Source organism: Amia ocellicauda, chromosome 17, assembly GCF_036373705.1.
Source record: "Amia ocellicauda isolate fAmiCal2 chromosome 17, fAmiCal2.hap1, whole genome shotgun sequence".
NCBI lineage: Eukaryota > Metazoa > Chordata > Actinopteri > Amiiformes > Amiidae > Amia > Amia ocellicauda.
Genome location: NC_089866.1, coordinates 15,648,649 through 15,662,046, shown reverse-complemented (window position 1 = coordinate 15,662,046; position 13,398 = coordinate 15,648,649).

Genomic DNA, 13,398 nt, shown 5'->3' with positions numbered 1-13,398 from the left:
TCAGGTGTGACTTTTGTTGTTGTTTTTTCCTAATGTTTTATGATATCCCTGTTTCAACCATGTGTGCTTAAAGGTGGTAAAACTAAAAATTAAGTTTTTGCGACTGTCATAGACTTGTATTTATTTATTCATGATGATGATGATGATGATTATGATGTCAACTTAACTGTCTGTTTTGAATGTACATTGTCATGAATTGTCCCCAGAGTCGTTTATTCGTCATCCTTTCTCGTATTCAGCCCTTGACAGTCTGCAAAGAGGAACTTCTCAGGTTTCACAGATACTGCTGATACTCGATGAGGACAGCGCTGCATAAATCCTAAACGCTGCCAGTTTCGATTATAGATTATAGCCGTTGCTTGGGACTAGAATTTATTTCCAAAGTCCTTCAGTGTAGCTTGTCAGCACTTTTTCTCCTCCCCCCCGACTTCTTTATATTATTTAAATATAAACGATCCTGTTTTTGCTGAGCGTGTGTAAAACATGCAAGCCATCGCTGCAGCTGCCCAGTCTAGCCCATTTCACAGCTGTTCCGAGAATAACACAAATATACACCGGCTATTTATGGACACATCCATTTTCTTGAGTAGGCAGAGAGCGGATCTATCTGTGGCACAGTCGGTATTCAACAGTTTCTCGATTTGAGATCTATTGATCTGCCGTTTTCCCTACCTGACTCAAGTACATTTTTTTTTTGTGACGTGACTTTTTCTCATGTGTCTGAAACCTCAGTGGCGCCCCTGTGCCGGCCTGCAGTCGCACGTAAAAAAAAAAAAAAAAAACTGTTCCACACTCCCCCCGTCTCATTAAGGGACCGTCCCTCCCTGTGAGACCCCAACAGACAGAATCCTGGGGCCCAGCGCTACGTGTGCCCACTGGGAACCCAAGACAGACCTGCTCATTTGCTTTCAAAGAATACTGTACTCCAGTTTGTGCTGTACAGCTTCTCTGTACCAGTTTATTTGAAACCCCTGGCAATGACACAGTAGTTGTTCCTAGTGAGGATAATTATATAAAGGATTGGGGGTCTTTTGTTGCCTGACTGACTATGAACGAGGGGGAAATGCACTTAGTGTGTGTGTTACATCACAAATACAAAATCAATCAATTTCTATCGCATGTGGAACACTTACATTATACTTGTGATGCTTACTTTTAAGGGGGATTCTACTCGGGATCAAATTTATAATCTCTCACGTAAGGAATGTGTGAATCTCTCCCCTGGCAGTTCATGTGATGGAGCAATGAGACTGCTGTCTTTTTCTTTCCTTTCTCTCTCTTCCCCACTCCCTCTCTCCCCAGCAGTATGGACTGGAGAGCAGTGACAGTGTAAAGCCCATCCATTCACATAGTTTTTTGGTCTTTTTTCTTCTCCTGGCTCTTCTTTGGCCACGCTGATAATGGAAACACAGATCTTGATAATGGAGCGCGAGAGGGCTGTCTCCTCCTGTTAATTAACACCGCACTCTGACTGCTGCAGTGATTGACGCCTCTAACTCGAGGGGCCTGGAGACTCCAGGCTGTACAGATCCACACACACACACTCTCTCTCTCTCTCTCTCTTCCCTCCCTCCCTCCCAGCAACGCAGCTGCCAGAAAGAGATTCCTAAAATAGCCAGAGAGTCTAACGATGACATTGCCAGGCAAAGGGTGGAAGCCAGGGAGTTTTTTTGAGGCGGGATGCTTTCTAGTGCCAGGGCGGTGACTAGTGGCCCAGATGACACTAAATAGCAGAGTAAGGTGTCTGGTTCGAGGCTGAGGTGAAAAGATTTATAATGCAATAAACTTACATTGCGGGGGGAGGATATATTTTCTTAAGCAGATCCAGACCGACCACACCGCAGCTGTTCGCTCTGCATAATTCTTTGAAAAGTCCTTCTTTCTTCAACAAGGGAGGAAGGGAAAATAATCCAATGAGTGTACATGCCATAATGTTTAGACTATTATCCCAGGTGACACACAGTCTAGGGAGTGCGCTGTAAAGCAACCGCCGCTGCTGCCGACAGTCAACAGTGCATGAACTTGCTCAAGTAGCTCGATGGCAGAGCCAGGGGCCTGGACTGGGAACCTGTTTTGAAATAAGCCTCCTCCCTAACGGCTGGACTGCTTAGCCACCCTATAAACACAGGCAGAGAAATTCTAGAATAAACATTCAGACATTTTTAAGGACCGTGAAAAGGGGTCATTTAGTGACAGTTCATAGAGAAAGAGGCTTGGGGTGTGAAAGGTGGGGTTTAGAGACACCATAAAGCTCGCTTGCTACTGGAGGGCAGGGTTACTGAGACTCACAGATCCCAGCACCATTTGCCTGCTGGCAGCCAGCTTCCTCTTCCTCCTCCTCCCGTCAGGCCCATCGGTAACAGCAGTGGCATGGTAGTGTCTCCACCCACACACTCTCACCTGCCACTGTGTTTACATGAGCTTTTCAACGACAACATGAACAAGAACTGTGTAGTGTCCCACACACCCAATACCAGGCAGACGTTTTGTGGTCTTTCCATTCAATATGAATACTGGAGAAATGCACACAAACACAGAAGGTAAGTGGAAATAAATCCTCATTTAAATGCATGAAACTCTGAGGCACTGACAACAAAATGTGAAAAAGGTTCAGGTGGGTGTAGACTTCCTACAGGCACTTAATTATATATATATATATATATATATATATATATATATATATATATATAATTAATTAAAAGCAGTATTCCTGGCTCAAGCAGCAGGAGAGCTGCAGGCTACAGTCTGATGTGCTTATCTGCACCATGGAGAGACTCGAGGAGGAAATGTTAAAATCAGCATCGGCGGGGGGGGCTCTGTGATGGGCAGCCTGTGTTTGACACAGTTTTACTGCAGGGCACACTACTGAGCCCCGGGTCACTGGCACCTGAGCGCCTCATCCCCTGGCCATCCCGAGCCCAGGCAGCGGACAGCAGGGTCTGAGAAACTGATGCCTTCTCCTGCAGTTATAAACATGCCGACTTCGGCCCAAAACAGTCTGTGTGTCGGGGGAGAGTTTGTTAATGCTTTTATTCACGCTGGGGCTGCAATGGCCTCGAAAGGTGTCCTATTGAGCGTTTCCTGTTTTAGTTTTTGATTACACGTCCGCTGGGTACAGTCTGTCTACAGCAGTCACTCAGACGCGCAGCGTGGGCAGGATCACCACTTCCAGAGGTGCGAGAATAGTAATAAAAAAAGACTGACTACTGACCTGGGCCCTTATTCCCCGCCACAGCACTATCTGCCCTATCTCTCACTCCTCTTGCTCTCCCCTCTCAGACAGTCCGGGAGGCCCTGACTGCAGTGTGAACTCGGCACAGGAACCTCGGTGCCTCCCCAGGGGTCGTCCAGAACGAGTCCCAGACTGCTGTTTGGAGTGAAGAGCGTGTGATGTCACTGAGCCGTGTTGAAGAGCTCGGTTGTGGGAAGCCAGGCATAACGCCATCCTGTCGGTGTTTGCCTTCCACCCTCCCTTGATCATTTCTGGGAAGCAGAACAATTCCCTGGGTTCCCCATTGTTCACAGCACCAGCACACAAATTCTGTGTACATTAGGATACAGAATAACGGTGTGTACCAGTGTGTGTGTATGTGCGCACACACAAAAACAAGGTAGTGGCATAATCACTGCAGCATAGTACAGGACGAAGAGGAACCGTACCAGAGGGCAGGGACAACTGTGTACACATGTATGTAAATACCGTATACCATTGTGTTGACATACCATACTAATTAAGTACAGTGTAAAACCAGATAAAATTAACTCCAATAAATCTCTCCTTGAAGCGCAATGCTGAGTACCAGAGAGGTGTTCACAAGCGCTTTGTGAATGTGTCGGATTGTTCGACCTGGGTGGGAAGTATTTACCCTTCAAACTAGAATCAATCCGATTTATTGCACAGCCTGATCTTGTCATGGCTAAAATGAGCTCAGATGGGATTGCTCCAGCAGCGCATGGCAAAAAATGTACAAGCAATCTTTTATTTGTTTTGTTCTTCTTTTGGAGGTGGGGGGCTGGGGTGGACAGGGATTAAACACAGCACATTACTGCAGTAAATTAATAATCTCGTTAGGGTGATTCTCGATCATTTCAAAGGATTATTTTCTTTACATATAGCCACCACCAGGGACAGAGAAGCCGACATAAAAAGTCATGTCTGCATCAGTGCCCACGTGGCATATCCCCTGTGAAGTGATTGCAGCTTTTGCCTGGTTGACCTTGCGTGCCACACCATGAACGCAGCAGCTGCCCACTCACTCCTGTTAGCGAGATCTCAATCCTTTGTGAAGATCTTTGGGAATTCCTGAGCACTCAGTTGTGACCGAGTCTACCTGCATTGATTCCCTCTTCTTGCCTGATGCCCCTTTCCTGTCCCAGTGGTTTCAGTGTGGGGGGGAGGGGTGATGCTATGGGGCACAGTCACTCCACAATCTACGGTTAAGAAGTCCAGTGAAATATATTCCACAACTACAAGGTCTGGATTTTGTTCTGCCAGCAATCCCAACAACAAAACAAACCCTCCATCTCATTTCCAGTAAGGCCGTGCTGTCTCCCTGTGCTTTCCCCAATCTGTCTTTCCTCCCTAACTCCTCACCCCTTGAAGTTTTTCTGGATACTTTTGTGGAAATGACCCCTAGCAGTTCGGTCTAACACAGAGGCCCGCGGCACCGAGCCGAGAGTCAACCTGCAGAGAGAGACCCAGAGAGCTAGACAAACCACAGAAAAGGTTTCCAAGATGTGCGTTTGTGCATGTGTGTGTGTGTGTGTGTGTGTGTGTGTGTGTGCGCATGCTCACACTTTGTTTGTTTTTTCTCCCTTTCAATCTCTCCTACAAGGACCCCTTTCTTCAGTAGCACATATCCAGTATCTTAGCAACCTGCGCCCCTCTTCCCCGGTAATCCGCGTGTTGTAGAGCAGGCCTGCCTTTTCAGTGTCAATTGTTTCATAACCTAATAAGCGGCTGTTTCCTATTATCGAGCGGGTGTTGGAGCGGGGCCTGGTGGGAGTGTGGAGTTAATCGCGTCAGGGTCCTCTGCACGCAAGGCCCCAGAAGCCTCAGACAAAAGAGCTACAGTGAAGGACCGTTTTTGCAGACTATCTCCAGGGACTCGCAAAGGGAAAATATATCTCGACAGAGGGCCTATACATGAACACAGCGCTGTGCAAACAAACAGCAGAAGGAGAGGGGAGCTGCAGCCCGGCACAGCTGCCACTGGAGCCCCTGACAGCTCCACTCCTACAGAGAGGGTAACCGGCTCCCTGTGAACACCACTATGGGCCTTTATTACAGTGCAGACCTGGTGTTGACTCGATTAACACTTGCAGAACAGTAAGTGGGGGAAAAAAAAGACAATTCCTGCTCTTTTACAACTCTCTCTCTAATCCTGTGGCTTAAACAAGAGGGTACTATACTGTGATGAAAAGTGTGAGATTGTGTATTCTTGGGGTATTAAAGTCCAGATTAACCAAACTTGGTCTTGATTTGACAATTTGAAGTCTGATTTACTGGCGAACAGAGACCTGTGTTTTATTTCTGCCTCACTGGAAGACAAACTGCATTGTCAATGTTATTTTCTCACTCCCTTTCTCTATATATTTTTTCTCGCTCCCCTTGTAAAAGTCTAGTCAGGTGTCTATGGTAACTCAAGAAGTCAACATAACCGTAATCAGAGATACGCGTGTTGAGAGCAATGCGGAGAACCAGAACATTATATTCTGTGGTTTTAAAAAATATTTGTTTTTATTTGAACCTCTGGAAATGTATCTAGTCAAACCAGAAGTTATACAAGCACTTACAAAGATACTTGAATTTTAAATGATCTTGACAAAACAAAGACCTGCTACCATTTAATGTTCAATTGAACACCAGCATTGCTGTGTACGTGGGCTCCTACACCGTCTTCTACGCTACTGGGCCCGGGACTGACTGGATATCCCGTCTCCAGCGGTCCGTACGAGGTTCCCACTTCGCTTTGGTGCTGCCTTTCCACTCTGATCCAGATTAAAGAGCTATTCCGGCGTCTCGTCAGCTTGCGCTTCCCTGCCGACATGGAGTCATGTCCCTAAATAGAGAGCTGCGACCTCACAGAGGTATCCGCGTCGGCAAGAGCTGAGTGTGACAGGCCGTTCGGTGCAGTTTTAAAAATAGTTTTTTAATAATTGAGAAGTATGCTACTATATAAGACTATGTGGAAGGTGTCAGCTGTCCTGGCAGGGGTAGGGATAGAGATCTGCTGCCGCCATAGTTTTAAAAAGTAATTTCTTCAGATCGATTCTCACAGATAGCAGCTGTCTGACGTCCGAGAAACTGATCTACACTGTATTGTCAGCTGTTTGGCCATCTTGTCCCTATTATAATAATAGATGTCACTGTATAGATAGACAGATATAACAGGACGAGAACTGAATTTGAAACCAAATTGATAATGAAATATTGGAGAAGCATTCTTTCTAAAGGATGTGTTGCCCTAATGCATCATGGGCTCAATCAGGTGACCAAAGTGAGGAGCTCATGTAAAAACAGAACAGCTTTGATCTACAGTGAGGGAAAAAAGTATTTGATCCCCTGCTGATTTTGTATGTTTGCCCACTGACAAAGAAATGATCAGTCTATAATTTTAATGGTAGGTGTATTTTAACAGTGAGAGACAGAATAACAACAACAAAATCCAGAAAAACGCATTTCAAAAAATTTATAAATTGATTTGCATGTTTATGAGGGAAATAAGTATTTGATCCCCTATCAATCAGCAAGATTTCTTGCTCCCAGGTGTCTTTTATACAGGTAACGAGCTGAGATTAGGACCACTCTCTTAAAGGGACTGCTCCTAATCTCAGCTCGTTACCTGTATAAAAGACACCTGTCCACAGAAGCAATCAATTAATCAGATTCCAAACTCTCCACCATGGCCAAGAGTAAAGAGCTGTCCAAGGATGTCAGGGACAAGATTGTAGACCTACACAAGGCTGGATCGGGCTACAAGACCATCGCCAAGCAGCTTGGTGAGAAGGTGACAACAGTTGGTGCGATTATTCGCAAATGGAAGAAACACAAAATAACTGTCAGTCTCCCTCGGTCTGGGGCTCCATGCAAGATCTCACCTCGTGGAGTTTCAATGATCATGAGAACGGTGAGGAATCAGCCCAGAACTACACGGGAGGATCTTGTTAATGATCTCAAGGCAGCTGGGACCATAGTCACCAAGAAAACAATTGGTAACACACTACGCCGTGAAGGACTGAAATCCTGCAGCGCCCGCAAGGTCCCCCTGCTCAAGAAAGCACATGTACAGGCCTGTCTGAAGTTTGCCAATGAACATCTGAATGATTCAGAGGAGAACTGGGTGAAAGTGTTGTGGTCAGATGAGACCAAAATCGAGCTCTTTGGCATCAACTCAACTCGCCGTGTTTGGAGGAGGAGGAATGACCCCAAGAACACCATCCCCACCATCAAACATGGAGGTGGAAACATTATGCTTTGGGGTGTTTTTCTGCTAAGGGGACAGGACAACTGCACCGCATCAAAGGGACGATGGACGGGGCCATGTACCATCAAATCTTGGGTGAGAACCTCCTTCCCTCAGCCAGGGCATTGAAAATGGGTCGTGGATGGGTATTCCAAGGCAACAAAGGAGTGGCTCAAGAAGAAGCACATTAAGGTCCTGGAGTGGCCTAGCCAGTCTCCAGACCTTAATCCCATAGACAATCTGTGGAGGGAGCTGAAGGTTCGAGTTGCCAAACGTCAGCCTCGAAACCTTAATGACTTGGAGAGGATCTGCAAAGAGGAGTGGGACAAAATCCCTCCTGAGATGTGTGCAAACCTGGTGGCCAACTACAAGAAACGTCTGACCTCTGTGATTGCCAACAAGGGTTTTTCCACCAAGTATTAAGTCGAAGGGGTCAAATACTTATTTCCCTCATTAACATGCAAATCAATTTATAACTTTTTTGAAATGCGTTTTTCTTGGTTTTTTTGTTGTTATTCTGTCTCTCACTGTTAAAATACACCTACCATTAAAATTATAGACTGATCATTTCTTTGTCATTGGGCAAACGTACAAAATCAGCAGGGGATCAAATACTTTTTTCCCTCACTGTATGTTCAATGCACGACTCTATCCACACCAGCTTTATCAACACAGTGTCAGGGCTGTATAAATGTTTCATGCATGTCTATATATATATGTTTATACATTATATATGATGACATGCATGTGATGTTTAGCCCTGCTTCTCAGGGATTGCGAACTTAAAACACTCTGCTGTGAAAAACTCTCTCCAGTGAGCTCTCAAGGCAAAAACAGAGCAATGGCCTTGGGACCCAGAATCCCAAGAACATGTGGGTTTAAATTTAGAACTTGTTTGTGATCATCTCACACAAAATAGACCCCCCTCCCTCGCATCAGATTGAGTTACCTTACACTGCTGGCATCGCTGACTCGTGCTTCTCTGTCAATGGAGAATCCTGCCTTCCAGACTGTAGTCAACAAGACTCCACAATTAGGAGTCATTATTATTTGGTGGCAGCCTTTGAAAAAATAAATACATAAATAACATGCACGGAAAGGACTTGACAAGCCACCTGGCTCCACACTTTCAAGCTGCAAAGAAGAAGGAAGCCACCGGTTCCCAAGCGCAGTGTGCTTTCTGTGGGAGACGCATTAAACATGTGCGCCGAAAACCACTGCACAGTCACGGACTAATGAGGTCATTTAACGGCCGCTCCAGACTTCCTGCCGTTTGTTCCCGTTTCCCTGGCATTTCACTTTATACACGGTGACCTTCTCAGCACGGCCCGACCTCTCCGGACTCCCACCTACACAAAAAATACAAGTGATGATACATATTCATCCTTTTTTCTTGTATCCCCTTTTTGAGTGAGTGTGTGCATCTGGGTGTTTGTGTCTGTGCGTGTACATGTGCGCATGTGGGTGGCTATGAGAAATACGTCTTGGTTAACATTCAGATTCCCTGAGTAATAATCTTATGGAAGGAAATCATCAATTTACAGACAGGCCTTGATTAAATGAGGCCTAAAGCTTTGGTCAGTTATCCCAGAACCCACCCTCCAACCCATTTCAATAGCAGGATGTTTAGAGCCTTTTATTTTTAGCCCTGAATCATAATTATTCTATAAAACACCACTAACAGAAACACAGTCTGAGCCAGACTAGTTCCAGTATCCACTCCTGGGCACACACTCCTCACAAATACTGAGAAACTGTAAACACGATCACACCAATTGACTCCCTCACTGAAATTAAGCTTACGACTCTTCTACTGCTATGCCATTCCTGCATCTGGGACAGGAGTTGCTTGGGAGGAGAACAGAAGAGCCTGGGTACCCGAGGGCCCACTGTGCAAAAACACGGCGACCGCTGGTAGCGTGTGCCTCCTGGACTCTGCTGCTCTGATGCGCCTGGACGCCCGGCAGTGATGCACTCTGGTGACGCACAGTCCTGCCGTAAGGAAGAGAAAGAGAGGGGGGCAGGTTGTGTGTGTGTGTGTGTGTTGGGGTGGTTGAGAAACAGGCTAGCAACAGGCTACTGTTCAATTACTTACAAAGCCTCACTGTGCTCTCAGCACTGCAGTACCGACCCGACCCTCTTGCTTAAACAGGAGCACACACCATAGTCTGTGTGTTTCAGAGCTCTGCACAAAGCTTTTAATGTTTTATAGACACAACCCCCCCTCCCCCCCCAACAAAAACTAATATTTTTTTATTTTTCTGTTATTCATACATGGCCAAAAGACTAGATTCCATTCAGTAATACTTTATGTCTGTGATTTACTTATTTACTTCTGATTGTATGTAACACTATAGCATGTTTTCACAGCGCCCAAGACAGTGTCCCTGCCTTATTCTCAGTGAGTTAAAGCAGTTTCCTCAGTCCTGGTGGTCAGCTTGCTTCCCTCTGTATTCCTGTGAGAGGTTTTGGCAGATTGATCAGGACGGCACTCTCTCTGCGGGTGCAGTCCGTTACGACTCGTGACCCCTGTAGTAGTTTTCTGGTTTAAGAGTAAAGCAATGTTGAGTGCACACAGGTCAATGAAGCATCGACTCAGGCCGTCTGGAGCTCCCCTGCCTGCCTGCTGTCCAGCTCTTGTGTAAGGCGGAGAGTACCAGTAATAGGCAGACCTTGTGGGTCCTAGTTTCAAACTGCTCTCCTCTCTAAGCAGGCATGGCAACATGATTCCAGGTGTGCATCAAATTAAACCATTGCAGGTTTTACAACTTACATGCTATTGTATATAAAGCCAGCATCAGCTTCCTCATATTTTATGCTTGTTTACATTGTTTGGATTACACCTGCCTAGGTTGGATGTGTAGAGGTGAAATTTAATTGTTTCTTTCCCGATTCATCTGTACCATTCGCACAGGAGCCTGTTGCTTTTTTGTGTAAAAACAGACTGGATCAAACATCTCCGCACAGGGATGTCTAACCTTCCAACCGTGCCTTGGAGTCTCTCAGAAGATGTCGGCTTGCATTTGCAGTGCTCAGTTTCACTGTGAAAGTCGGTTGGGGCTGACAGGCATTCAGCTGAACTCGTACACAAACAAAGCCCTGTTGCCTGGAGCCACATATCAGAACAGGCCAGTTCTGGAATGCTCCGTGCCCTGTTCCACGCCTTCCAAACTGATATTCTACCAGCCGCATTCTTTTAGTTAGCGCCCTGTTTGGCCTACAGCCCGTAATGTCTGACAATAAACCATAATGCATGCCAAGGTGAACTTTCTCCTGTTCGCCACTGCACATTATTCAAAGGGTGACGAATTCCTAAATACCTCTTTTTGGATGGTTGTTGTTTTTTTTGGCCAGTATGGCAATGGAAACCTCAATTATCCCATGTTGCAGACCTGCATTCCATTGTCAGGATGATTAGACACAGAACAGACGGCAAATATACATGTGAGCACCATTTAGCTTCAGAATTCGTAGAGCCGGCCGTGCAACAATCCATGACTACAGCACCAGTAGGCCTCCGCAGATCGCCCGGAGAGGAATAGATCACGTTTAAAACAGCCCTGCAAACTTGGCAGGTATTTATATATACATATAAAGAGCAAATAATTTAGTGAATAAATAAATAAGTGGCACAATAAAGGCTAAACAGATTATACAAGTCCATCAGGAGCAGCCGCCCCTTGTCTGAAAGGACAACAGCAGCAGATTTCATCGTGCTGATGTTCAGGTTTTTCAATGCTCGGTCCCGGCCCTAGAAAATGTTCTGTTTGTACCAGTTACTATTTATAAATACTCTTATATGCACTTTCTCTTCCCACACTCCAGGCCCCCTGCAGTCTCTCACCGCTGTGGCCGCCAGTTCCTCCCCCTGAATTTCAGAAGCCACTGTAGTGTGGCCCAAGGCTTTAGCTCCGGCAGGACAGCCCACGGACGGCTGTGATTCCCTGCAGCTCAGCAGCAAGCGGACTCTGGGAATGGTGGCTGCACTGGTATTAAAAACCTACGCCCGGTTTACAGGGCCTCATGAGATTGAAAATAGACTGTAACCTGGGAGTATCCAACACACATTGTCCAGTTGGAAGTCATTCACTAGACTTACATCAAACTAATATACAATGTACTATATACATCATCACCCTCTGCCTATATCGATCCACTGCTGCATGAAGGCCTCCGCAAGAAGTTTCCACTTGCCTCGATCTACAACCTCTCTCTCCTCCATGTCACACCTGCAAAGTGTATAATACATATATCTCCACACATATCAGTATAAGAAACTACATTTGTTAAATATTAAAAGTGAGCATGAAGTCCTATATAGTAGCTTTCTGTGACAGAAACTTAGTTGGTGCGTTCAATGTCAACCAAGTCACCCTTGCTTGCTTATCTGAAGTAAACACTCGATTAATAAAAAACAAAAAGACAATGAAAAGAGATAGAAATTAAGTCATAATCAACACTCCCTTGACCTTGTGTTCCTCCCGTCACCTCTCTCTCCTGCTGAACTCCTCGTCTCACAGAACGCTCCTCAGGTTCATGGGAGATGAGCCAGAGCAACGTCTACAGAGGCTCCACGGACAGATTTGGAGAGATTTATATTTTAATTAATTCATGTGCGTCTGCTCTGAGCTCTGAATTGATAAGGAGAAATTTGACACTTTGGAATAATTGCCTCATTATAATGAAAACGGGCGTGGGGGTCTAGTTTAAATACTTGCAAATCATGTGCAATGAACCGATCTGATAAACGAGTCGTTTCTGTTCCTCTCCGGACTGGATGCATTAAAATCCAGAAACAGGTCTATTTCAGTGAGTTGAGAGTGCCCAGCTGCCACAAGGTTGTAACAAAGTTCTATTTATATAGATTAAAAACAATAAGATGAAGGTAAGGCAGTTTTGGGCTGTAATGCCACAACTGTTTCTTAATTGCTGCAGTCACACTTATTTCATTCACAACTTCAGTCAAAGGCGCTGAATTAAAGTCAGATATGAAGCCCATTATATACGCTGTCACACAGAGGAGTAAACAAACACTGCTGATCCCCCCTCTCCTCTCTGTTTTTTTCGTGAGACGCATCTCTTTCTGGAGCGGCAGGTTAGCGATTCCAAGCTGAAAATGCGTTGCTATGGAAACCAGAGCAGAAGGTTCCAAACGGTTTCCCTTCTGTTTGCTTCTGAGGACAAGTCTGTGAGCACGTTTCAGTGTACAAATTACACATGCAGACGTGCGCGAACACACACAAACACACACACACGCACACACCTGTAGATGTGTTCTCAGAGCATCAGCATGCAAACCAAAACCAAAACAAAAAAACAGCTGAGATATCCGTTTGTGAATTATAAAGACAACTGCTTAAAACTAAAATCTAAAAAAAGAGCACATATTTGAATGCTATTTACCCTGCCACTTTTTATTTTATTTTATATAAAACAGCAGCTGATTAACTAAACAAGATAACTAAACAACAGCTCCAGGCTGCTGCAAATCTAAATCCAGCAGAGGTTATGTCTTTAGGGAACTGGATAAGATTTCAGGGAACCAGTATCATTCTAACACTAAATCATGGCTTTCACAACACACCGGGTGGACTCCCACTCTCCCCAGTATGGAGCTGCCTTTTAGAGCCAGGCTGGACCAATGTCAGAAGAAGCAGCCGATTTTCCGTCAGGTGTGCGCTCCAGCTCCACACACCTGAGGCTGCACGGAGCGGGCCAGCCTATTCAGAACCAAACTCAGCCCGGGCTGAGCGGTGATTGGGCTCACACAGGGCGGGGGGGAGGCTGGCATGGTGCAGGGACAAGCAGCTGTTCAGGAGAGGAGTCAGCTGGCAAGGGTTGGCCGCTTTGACACCGGCTTTGCGTTCAGTTACTTGATACTCTTTCACAAGGAGAACTGTGAGCACTTGAGGGGGGCGGGGGGTCTGAGTGG